Source organism: Neofelis nebulosa, chromosome 1 (assembly GCF_028018385.1).
Source record: "Neofelis nebulosa isolate mNeoNeb1 chromosome 1, mNeoNeb1.pri, whole genome shotgun sequence".
Lineage (NCBI taxonomy): Eukaryota > Metazoa > Chordata > Mammalia > Carnivora > Felidae > Neofelis > Neofelis nebulosa.
Window position 1 is genome coordinate 222,608,981 of NC_080782.1, and position 12,431 is coordinate 222,621,411.

Sequence of the window (12,431 nt, forward strand, 5' to 3'; positions counted from 1 at the left end):
TGCTTTCAATACATTCATTGATGGTGGCAGAATTCTGTGTTGGGTTGAAAATTATTTTAAATTGAGAAAAATTACAGCAGATTTATATTATTTCAAGGCTCTTCATTTCTTCTTGAAAACAGAAATAAAGGATCATTGTAGGGAGTAGTTTATAGAATTGAGGAGGAGATTTTACAGTGAAGAGAGTTTAATATTTATAAAATGTGGGGAGAGTCAGCAGACAGAAGAGATTAGAAAGAAGGAGGAATAAAGGTAAAGAAAGATCTATAGGAGATTAGGGAATGTGGGATCAGGTGTGCAGTAAAGGAGTTGACCTGGAAGAAAAGGATACTTCCTCTGAGATTAGAAGGAAGGAGGTGAAGATAATTAAATGTATAACTTATAAATGTGGAGCAAGAAGGTTACGAGGTATGTAGCTTATAGTTTTGATTTTTTTTTTTTTCTGGTAAAGGAGACATAAAAGATAAGGGCATAGGGGAAGTAGCAAGTTGGAGTTGAAATAAAGTGGCATAAAAGTCCTAAGGAATGGGAGAGGGAATTAGCCAGGGGCAAGGTTATTAGCAGGAGAGACTGATGTATCTGGGAAACTAAGCTAGATAGGAAAAGATATGAAGCTATGCTGGAGACAGTGGTCTGAAAAAAAGAAAAGGGAATGGTTGAGGAACAGAGGTTAAAATAAGGTAAGAAAGCAAGTGTTTAGAGAGGAAGGGAGTGAAAAAATTGGAATGATAGGTGGTGTGGTCACAGATCAAGAATATTGGAGTCTAAGGTTGTGGAACAATTTCTTGATGATCAGAAGGTTGAAGGTGTGGCTCTGGGTATGGATTACTGAATGAAATGGTTGTAAACTGGTGGAGTCAGAATTCAAGGTTGTTGTTGGATAGGTTGTCCATATGGACACTGAACTGGCACATCATGGCAGGAAATGCAGGGGAGACAGATACTGAAAGCCAAGTGCCAAAGTCCACTATAAATAAGAGAGAGTGACTGGGCAATAAAGTAATGGGAATGAAACAGAGGAATAAAAAGTTTCCAAGATTGTTCATTATAGCCTTTTTCTCTCTCACAAATTAAGAGTCATGAGGGCAAGGACTATGTCTTACATAATATTGCAAATATTTGTTGATTAATGGATAAACAAATGATGACCTCATCATTTTGAACAAATATTCATGTTGAATTAGTATTTTTGGAAACTTTGGGTTTTTCTTTTTTTTTTTTTTTCCAACTTTTTTTTTAATTTTTTTTTTATTTTTGGGACAGAGAGAGACAGAGCATGAACGGGGGAGGGGCAGAGAGAGGGAGACACAGAATCGGAAACAGGCTCCAGGCTCCGAGCCATCAGCCCAGAGCCTGACGCGGGGCTCGAACTCACAGACCGCGAGATCGTGACCTGGCTGAAGTCGGACGCTTAACCGACTGCGCCACCCAGGCGCCCCGGGTTTTTCTTATTACAAGCAGTTGATACTAAAGAATATACAACAAGATGAGCAAGATGTAGAAAAAAAATTAATAATCCAAACCCGGAAATAACCACTGTTAGCCCCTTTTATTAAATTTTCATACCTGTTTGTTGTTTATCCTGGCAATAAATATTCAGCTATAATATCCTTTAATGGCTAAGTATTCCACATAAAATAAGGATATACCATAATTTAAGTAGTATCTTATTTGGGGATATTATATGTGTTTTTTTCTCTATTTTTAAAAGGGACAATCTAACATTTAAATTTTTGCTTTATTTCCTTAGGATGCAGTCTTAGAAGTGGATTTTCTGGTAGGGTCTTCATAGCCAGCTTATTTTTCTTTGTTTTAGGCCTATTTCTAACAGACTTGTTATGTGTATTCTTATTCAATTCTGGATTGGATTCAGAAAATTGGACAGTGTTGCAGGTACTGAATGATGTGTAGGCATGCTGATATCCACAAAAGTAAGAACTGGTAAGTAAAAGTCCTTCACAGGAATAATGATAGGTTTTTTTTTTTTTAGCTTATTTATTTATTTTGAGAGAGTGCATGTGTGGGGGGGGAGGGGCAGAGAGAGAGGAAGAGAAAGAATCCCAAGCAGGCTCTGCCCTGTCAGAGCAGAGCCCGACATGGGGCTTGATCCCATAACCCATGAGATCATGACCTAAGCTGAAATCAAGAGTCGGACACTTAACTGACTGAACCACCCAGGCGCCCCAATGATGGGTATTTTAAAAACTTGGAGTTAAGTTTACTTTTCATGAGCACAATAAGAAATGATTCATGAGCTGAATAACAGGATATAGTGGTCAATTCAGAAATGCATATTCAAATTAAATAAAAACCTCTATGAATAACCTACATATTTGTTGACAGCATCCAATTTTAGGAGAGGTTTTAATAAATCATGAATAATCAAGTTCACAGCTTCTCAAACTTTTTCATAAAAGTGTGGTTAATAGTAGAGAAAAGTGAATAATTGCCTTAGAATGCTTGATCCCAAACTAGAATTTTCTTCAGTTTCTTGTCTTAAATTTAATATAAAGGTTGCGTTATATACCATAGAAGCCCTATGTTTAGTGTAAATATGCTTATAAATTTTTTTAAAATCTTGGAATATAAAATTGATATCTAAGAAGATGCCCCATGTTTATTCAGTGGCTTTTAACACCCTGGCATACCATAAGTTTCTTTTGTCCTAAACTGGACTTTTAGAGGAAAGGTTCCAGGTTATTTATGGTTGTACAATATGCTCCTCCTTTTCAGTTTTCTCTTTTATAGTTTAGCCCAGGCTATTTATAGTAGTGTATGGTAGGGAGTAGATTAATTGGTGATTACTCACTTTGAACCTGAGAGTGTTGGAAAGACTGAAAATTCACAGAATGAAAATTTAATATCATATCCAACAGACTACACTTCAAGAATGTTAAAGAAAGTCATTCAGACAGAAAGGAAATGCTACCGGATGGAAATGCAGATCTACACAGAGGAATGATGAGCACTGGAAAAGGTAACTACATGGCCAAATATGTAAGTTTTTTTTTCCCATTTAATTCTCTTTTAAGATAACGATTTAAACAAAAACAATAGCAATGTATTATGGGATTTATAATATGCATTAGTAAATATCTGTCAATAATAGCATAAAGACCAGGAGGAGAAAAATAGAAATATGATATTATAAGGTTCCTTTATTATATGTGAAGTGCTATAAATTTACTTGAAAGTAAATTGTGATAAATTAAATATGTAGACTATAAACCCTAAAGCAACCAGTAGAATAATAACAAAACAGTTATGGCCAATAAGCCAAAAGGACAAAAAATGGAATCATAAAAAAGTACTCAATCCAGGGGCGCCTGGGTGGCTCAGTTGGTTAAGTGTCCAACTTTTGGTTTCGGGTCAGGTTGTGATCTCACAGTTTGTGAGTTCGAGTCTTGTGTCATGCTTAGTGCTGACAGGATTCTCTCTTTCTTTCTCTTCCCCTTCCCTGCTTCTCTCTCTCTCTCTCTCTCAACAGAAATAAACTTAAAAAAAAAAAGTACTCAATCCAAAAGAAGGCAGAAAAAGGAGAAAAGGAGCAATGAACAGATGGAACACAGAACAAATGGAACAAATAGAAGTTAGCGAGACGAGGGGGTGCCTGGGTTGGTTGAATGTCTGACTCTTGATCTTGGCTCAGGTCATAATCTCATGGTTCATGGGATACAGCCCATGTTGGGCTCTGTGTTGGCAGTGTGTAGCCTGCTTGGAATTCTCTCTCTCTCCCTCTCTCTCTTTCCCTCCCTTGCTCATGCTCTTTCTCTCTCAAAATAAAAAAATAAAACATTAAAAAAAAAAAGAAGAAAATAGCAAGATGATAGGCTTAAATTTAATTATGTCAGTAATCACACTAAATGTAAATGATCTAAAAATCCCAATCAAAGAGTACAGACTGTCAGGTTGGATAGCAAGAAAGACCCAGCACACTTTATATGAGATACAAAAATGTTAAGAATGAAAGGATGGTAAAAGATATACCATGCTGATGCTCACATTAGTCAAAAGAAACTGGTGGAGCTGTATTAACATAGTAAAAGCAAAGTAAGATTTCAGAGCAAAGGGTATAACTGGGGTAAAGAAAGTCATTTCATAACAATAAAGAAGTCAGTTAATTAGGAGGATGTGATAATCCTAAATGTTTATGCCCCAAATGATAAAAGGTCCAAAATATGTGAAGCAAAAACTGATAGAACTGTAAGCAGAAACAGACAAATCTATAATTATAGCCAGAGATTTTAATAATTGCTTCAATAATTAAATAATTCCATAATAATTAAATTATTATTATTAAATAATAATCCTCTTAAATAGTTGCTAGGACAAGTTGAAACATAGCAAGGACATAGTAAACTCAACACTAGAACATTCCACAAACAGAAGAATACACGTTCTCTTCAAAAAGAGTACATGAAACATTTACCCAAAGAGACCATATTCTTGGTTAGGGGTTAGCAAAGTATGGCTATGGGACCAAATCTAGCTTGGTTTTATATGGCCTATGAACTAAGAATGGTTTTCACATTTTGAAAGGTTTCTTAAAAAAGAAAAAAATATGTAACAGAAGAGACTGTGTGTGACCCATAAAGCTTAAACTATTTACTGTCTGATCCTTTATAGAAAAAGTTTGCCAGTCTCTGTTTTAGACCATAAAATATGTCTCAATATATTTTAGAGGATTTAAGTCATGCAAACTATGTCCTTTCACCACAATGGAATTAAATTAGAAATCAATAGCAGAAAGCTAACTGGAAAATCCCTAAATATTTGGAAAGTAAATCACATGCTTCTGTGTAACAACCCACTGATTAAAGAAGAAATCCAAGGTGAAATTAGGAAGTATTTTGACCTGAATGAAAATAAAAATACAACATATCTTAATTTATACCAATGAACTGCCTACATTAAAAAATACAAAAAAATCTCAAAGCAACGACCTAACTTCCACCGTAAGAAACTAGAAAAGAACAAATCAAACACAGAGAAGCCAAAGAAATGAAATAATAAAGATGAAGGTGGAAATTAATGAAATAGAAAACAAAGATTAATTAAGAATATCTAAGGAATCAAAGCCTGGTTGTTTGAGATCAGTAAAATTGATAAACCTTTGGCTAGACTGGTTAGGGGAAAAAAAAAGAGAAGACACTTATCAGGAATACCAATGTCAGAAATGAGAGAGGTGACGTCATTACAAATTCTACAGATATTTAGAGGATAATAAAGGAATATTATGAACAACTTTAGGCAAAAAAAGAAAAAAAAAATTAACAACTTAGATGAAATGGCCAAATTCCCTGAAAGACATAAACTACCAAAGCTGACTCAAGAAGAAATATATAACCCGAATGGTTATATATTTATTTCCCCCAAATTGAACTTTTAGTTTAAAACATTCCTGTAAGAAAAATTCTGGTCCATAGGATTTTACTAGTGAATCCTTACAATTTTTAGAGAAAAAAAAAACAAAAAACAAAAAAACCAATCGCTGTAAGCTCTTTCACAAAAGTAAAGAGAAAGGAATGTTTTCAGGCTTATTCTGGAGGCCAGCATTACCCTGATACCCAAGCCACACAAAGACATTACAAGAAAAGAAAACTCTGGACAATTTCCCTCATGAACACAGATGTAAAAAATTCTAGACAAAATTTTATTAAATCCAACAATATATAAAAAGGATAATATTTTAATTGGGTGGGATTTATTCTAAGAGTATAAGATTGGTTTAACATTCAAAAATCAATCATTATAACTCACCACATTAATCTAAAAAAGAAAAGCTGATCATCTCAATAGGTGCAGAAAAAACATCTGACAAAATCCAATATTCATTCCCAATTTAAAAACTCAGCAAACTTAGAATGCAAGGGTACTTCTTCAACCACATAAAGTGCATTTATAGAAAACCTACAGATAATCTCATGCCTATCGGCGAAAGACTGCATGCTTTTCCTGTAACTTCAGGACAACAGAGTAATGTCTGTTCTTACCACTTTTATTCAACATTGGAGGTTCTGCCATGCAATCAGGCAAGAAAAGAAAAAAAAACCATATTCGTATTGGAAAGGAAGAAATAAAACTGACATAATCATCCATCTGTTCCATTTGGTGGAATCGACAAAACTTACTAGAACTAATAGGTGAATGTAGCAAAATTGCAGGATACAAGATAAATATATAATAATTTGTATTTCTACATTCTAGCAACAAACAACTGAAAATGGAAATACAAAAAATATATAGCCTTTACAATAGCATAAAAAATATGATGGGGCGCCTGGGTGGCTCAGTCGGTTAAGCGTCCGACTTCGGCTCAGGTCACGATCTCGCGGTCCGTGAGTTCGAGCCCCGCGTCAGGCTCAGGGCTGATGGCTCAGAGCCTGGAGCCTGTTTCAGATTCTGTGTCTCCCTCTCTCTCTGCCCCTCCCCCGTTCATGCTCTGTCTCTCTCTGTCTCAAAAATAAGTAAACGTTAAAAAAAAAAAATTTAAAAAATATGAAATACTTAGGAATAAATCTGATAAAAGGCACAAAGGACCTATACACTAAAGACCGCAAGTATGGTTAGAGAAAGTAAAGACAACTTAAATAATTGGACAGATTTTCCTGGCTCAGTGGGTTCATATCATTAACATGTCAGCTCTCCTTAAATTGATATGTAGGTTCAACACTATCCAAATCAAAATCCCAGTAGGTTGAAAGAAAGGAAGGAAGGAAGGAAGGAAGAAAGAAACTTACAAGCTGATTCTAAAATTCATATAGAAATGCAAAGATGTAGAATAGCCCAGTTAACTTTGATAACAAGAACAAAGTTGGAGGACTGACACTACCTGATTTTAAGACTTATTAAATATCTACAGTAATCAAAACAGAGTGGTATTAGTGTAAAAATAGACAAATGGATTAATGTAACAGAATGTAGAGTCCAGAAATAGACCCACATATATAAGGACAACAGGTTTTTGACAAAGTGCAAAGGTAATTCAATGAATAAAGAATAGTTTGTTTTTAACAAATTGTGCTTAGAAGAACTGAATATCCATATATAAAAATAGGAACTTTGATTTACATCTCAAACCTTGTATAAAAATTTACCCCAAATTGATCACAGACCTAAACATAAAGCTTAAAATTACTGTTAAATTTCTGGAAGAGGAGGGTCTGGGTGGCTCAGTTGGTTGAGCGTCCAACTTTGGCTCAGATCATGATCTCACAGCTCATGAGTTGGAGCTGCACGTCGGGCTCTGTGCTGACAACTCAGGGCCTGGAGCCTGCTTTGGATTCTGTGTCTCCCTCTCTCTTTGCCCCTCCCCTGCTTGCTCTGTCTCTCTCTGTCTCTCAAAATTAAATAAACTTAAAAAAATTTTTTTTTTTTTAATTTCTGGAAGAAAGCGTAAGAAAATTTTTGTGACTCTGAGTTAGACAAAGATTTTTTAGATGTGACAATAAAAGTCACAATCTATGAATGAACAAATTGAGAGATTGGACTTAGTCAATTTTTACAAACTTCTATTCTTTAAAATATACTGCTAAAGAAGACAAGCCCCAGCCTGAGAGAAATATTTGCAAAGCATGTAATAAAGAATTTGTATCAAGAATGTAACAAACTCTCAGGGTGCCCGGTTGGTTCAGTTGTAGAGTATTTGACTCTTAATCTCGGGGTCATGAGTTCAAGCCCCATGTTGGGCATAGGTATCACTTAAAAAATAAATAAAGATAGGGGTGCCTGGGTGGTTCAGTCAGTTGAGTGCCTGACTGCAGCTCAGGTCATGATCTCACGGTCTGTGAGTTCGAGCCCCGCATCAGGGTCTGTGCTGACAGCTCAGAGCCTGGAGCCTGCTTTGGATTCTGTGTTTCCCTCTCTCTCTGCCTCTTCCCTGCTCACACTTTGTCTTGCTCTCTCTCAAAAATAAATAAAAACATAAAAAAAATTTTTTTTAAATGAAAGAAACTCTCAAACTCTCAAAACTCAACAATGAGAAAACAAGTCTCAAAAAATGGGCAAAAGACTTGGACAGTAACTTCACCAAGCAGATACCCAGATAGCAAATAGGTACATGAAATGATGTTCCAACTTTATTAACCTCATTAGTCTTAGGGAAACAGAATAAAAACCATGATGGAGAAACTGGATATCCATATACAAAAAATGTATACATATCTATTAGAACAGCTAAAATGAAAAGTGTTAAGGATATGGAGGAATTAGAACTTTGATATACTCCTCTAATAGGGATGTAAAAGGATATAATCAGTTTGAAGCAGTTTGGCAGTTTCTTGAAAAGCTAAACATATACCAATATATGACCCATTTCATTGTAGGTATTTCCCCAAGAAAATAAAGCATATGTTCCTATAGACATCTGTATATGAATATTCATAGTTGCTTTATTTTTAACGATCTCTAATTTGAAACAAGTCAAATGTCTATTAACGGATAAATTGTGATATATTCTTACAATGTAATACTCAGCATTAAAAGGTAATGAAGTATTGTTATATACAACAGCCTGGATGAATTTAAAAACGATATTCTAAATGACGAAAGGTAGAAAATATAAAATTCTAGAAAATGCAAACTAATCTATTAGGACAAAAGGGAGACGGCCCAGTGGTTGCTTGGCGAGAGAGGTGCTAGGAGATTTAAAAAGGCAGGGAAAATTCTCAGGGTTGATGGATATGTTCACTCTTATTCTGGTGACGGTTTCACAGGGGTATAGATGTTAAAACTTAGCAGTTGTATAGTTATCAATTGTATGCATGTTAAAAGTTATTAGTTGTACACCTTAAGTAGGTGCAGTTTATTGAATATCAGTTCTACCTTAGTAAAGTTTTATTAAGCTTAATACATTTAAAAATATATCTATAAAATAAGGGAAAATAACTTCAATTGAAATATAAAAGGGAATTAACATTTATTAGAAACATACTAGGTAGTTGCTTTAAATAAGAATTACAGTATACATAAATATATCATTTTCTATGTGCACTTTAAATACATTAAGATGTTGAGGCCACTTGGATGGCTCAGTTGGTTGAGCCACTTACTCATGATTTTGTCTCAGATCATGATCCCAGGGTTGTGGACCAAGCCTTGCACTGGGCTTGGGGCCTGCTTAAGATTCTCTCTCCCTCTGCCCCTTTCCCCCATTCCCGTGCTCTCCCTCTCTCTCTCAAATAAAAAAAAAAAAAATTAAATATATTAAGGTGTTAAATCCTCACAACCCTTTGGGGTGTAGGGACTATTATTATCCTCATTTTATAGATGAGGAAAAGGAGGCATTAAGTCACAAAACTTCTGAGTGAGGGAGCTGAAATTTGAACCTGGGAAGTCTTATTTGAATAGATCTTCATGACATCAGTAAGGGTACAGCGTTTTAGTTCCAGTTTACAAAATGAGAGAACTGTGACTCATAAAGGCAGTAAATTTTCCAGGGTCGCAGAATTTGTAAGTAATGTCAAGATTTAAACTCAAATTTGTTTTATTCCAAAATTATATACTCTTCTATACTAGATTGCTTGCACTTAGATTTGTGGTTAAATAGCAGGCCTGATGCTATAATCCTAGTGATAACTCAGACTATGTGATCCACTTTTCCCATACCCCTTTTACCACTCAATGTGTTGTCTAGCATGTTTGTTGACTATAGATTAGAATATCTATTTCTATCTCTATTTCTATCTCTATCTCTATATAGCACCAATAAGCAAGTAAGAGCTCAAAAATTATTGTTGCTTTGTCTTGACAATTCCATTTTCGATATTCATAGTAACTGTTTCTCTTGAAACTAAGAGATTGAATGTGTGACTTTGAAGGATCTTTTCAGGCTAATATTAAAGCCAGTAACTTGTCTATGCACTTCTATAAGTACAATTAAACAGATGATATGTTCCTATATCCCTAAAATTGAACTGGAGGAATTTCTTTTACTTTTCCATGATATCTTCCTTTTCCTGTGAGTGAGTGAGTGTGTGTTTTAGATTATGGTTACTAGAGTGGGAGATATGGTTTGATATGTGGTCCAAGTGGCCCCCAACGAGACTTTCTTGGTTAAAGTCATGAGAGTAAGCAAGAATGCAGGAACATTTGTAAATTGCTAAATAAAGTATTCCATTATACTGAACAGAGTTCAAAAGGCATAAAACTTTTACAATAAAAATATTTTTTTAGGTGAATTTTGGAGTCAGTATGGTATTAGTTAAGAAAAGTGGCATTGGAATCAGATCTGAACTCAAATCCTCGTTCTGCCTACTTATTATCTAGGGTACCTTGAAGATATAACTTAACTTGGGCCTCAGTTTTGCCCATCTGTGAGATGGGTAATACCTCATTGAGTTTTTGTGTGTTAAATGAGATAATAAATATGTGAGCACATAACACAGTATCCAACATACAGAAAGTACTCTAATAAATGTTCTATTGTTAGCTACTATGAAGGTACTTCTATATAAATATAGGAATCCAAAGCCATATCTGATTAGATAATGATTAAATGGTGAAATTATTTTATGATATAATCTCCTGTGTACAGAAAATATATCAAATAGATTACAAAAACCCTGAGTTCAGGGAATATTGAACCTGATCCTTTCCTATTTAAAGAAACATGTAGCCTAGCACATTCTAAAATTGAACCCTCTTTAAAGGTGAGTTTCTATTCACGTGGTTCCACAGCCAAGATTTGCTTTGGAAATGGAAATTGACGTTGACCCTGACAGTTTTACATAAAACAAACTCCAGGGGCACCTGGGTAACTCAGTCGGTTACATGTCCAACTTTGGCTCAGGTCATGATCTCCCAGTTTGTGAGTTTGAGGCCCGTGTCAGGCTCTGTGCTGACAGCTCAGAGCTTGGAGCCTGCTTTGGATTCTGTGTCTCCCTCTCTTCCTGTCCCTCCCCTGCTCGCACTCTGTCTTCTCTCTCTCCCTCAAAAATAAACAAACATTAAAAAAATATTTTTAAAACTCCAAATTTAACTTTTAAATAGTTTGAATGACTTGTGCTAATGTATATTTTATATTCTATATTTTTTGAAGCCATGGCCTTTATACAAAGGTACACAGTCAAAAGTTGCAGATACTTATTTTGTTTGTTTGATTTTAAGGCACATAATGTGTATAAGTTGGCTAGGAGGACATTCAGTTAAAAATTCGTAACTTCCAGGGTCGCCTGGGTGGCTCAGTCGGCTCAGGTCATGATCTCAAGGTTCATGAGTTCAAGCCCCATATCGTGCTCTCTGCTGTCAGCGCGGAGCCTGCCTCAGATCCTCTGCCCCCTTCTCTCTCTCTGCCTCTCCCCTGCTCCCACTCTCTTTCTCAAAAAATAAACTTAAAAAAAAAATGCAGAACTTCCAATGAGATAATCCAGTAAGAATAAATCTTTCAATTTTATTCATTCATTTTATTATACTCCCTCACTAAGGGGTCAGTCAAAATGAAGAGTCGATATTTAATAAAGGACAGCTTTATCTGACCTGAAGGAAAGAGTTCCAAAGATAGATCACCTTTTTTGAAATTGCTTTGAAATTGATACCTCATCTTAGAGTCAAAGTTCATACATAGCCATTTGATCTTCTTCACTACATTTCCTCATTGGTCCATTGAGTTTCCATCAATTTCTATATGATGATGACTTACACATGTACAGTAACAGGCCCAACAGCTGCTCAAGAGAGCTTGAGTCCTCTGTCTTCTGGTGACATCCCATTTAGATCTGACAGTAAGTTCATTTTTTTCCCTTCAAGCTATTTTCTTCCAAATTTCTTAGTTATTCTTGTTGACAACACAAATTTTCGGACCTTCAAACTTAAAATCTTATGTTCGTTTCTTTATTTTCTTATCCTCCCATAGGTAAACAAGTGTTAAGTTTGTTACTTCTTATAGTTGCTTCTTTATTATATACTTCAGACCTGTATCTTTTCATTTTTAAAACTGCCCATTTAATCCAAAGCTCTTAAGTGTCTAGTTTGTGTTCTAGGCTCTTGTATTATACTGCATTGCATTACATTGCCTTGCTTGTATTGCATTACAGCCTCTTGGTATTTTCCCTAGTCCCCATCCTGTCTTACCCCTTTTCCCACTAGCATATACAAACTCTGTAGAGAAGTATTGCTAGGTGAATAAAGAACACCTGATTGACTAAAAAAAAGGAATTTAAATAGAATCTCCTTTCAGTGATTCCACCTACAAGGAAAGGAGAAGAACAGAGCCTTCAGGAATTGAATCACAACCTAGACATCTACTGAATGGGAGAGTGTTGCTAGGAAGAGACATTATACATAATAACCACTGGAAAGATAAAAGGAGATATGAAATTCAACTTTTTGCTTTCTTTCCCTTTTTGCTTTTCACATAGTTCAGTTGGGAATCTTTCTAGGTGCAGTATTTATTTTGTTTGTGTTAGTCTGGTCATTATAAAGTTATCTAGGAA

At 35.2% G+C, this 12,431-nt stretch overlaps 1 long non-coding RNA gene across 2 annotated transcripts in view; it reads left to right on the plus strand.

The window, feature by feature from the left end:
• LOC131486114 (uncharacterized) overlaps positions 1-12,431 on the plus strand; it is a 38,359-nt gene that overhangs the window by 11,956 nt on the left and 13,972 nt on the right. For both annotated transcript variants that reach the window (XR_009249190.1, XR_009249191.1), the window contains exons 2-3: positions 1,817-1,941; positions 2,877-2,977. This is a non-coding gene — a long non-coding RNA (uncharacterized LOC131486114). The remainder of the gene's footprint in view (positions 1-1,816; positions 1,942-2,876; positions 2,978-12,431) is intronic.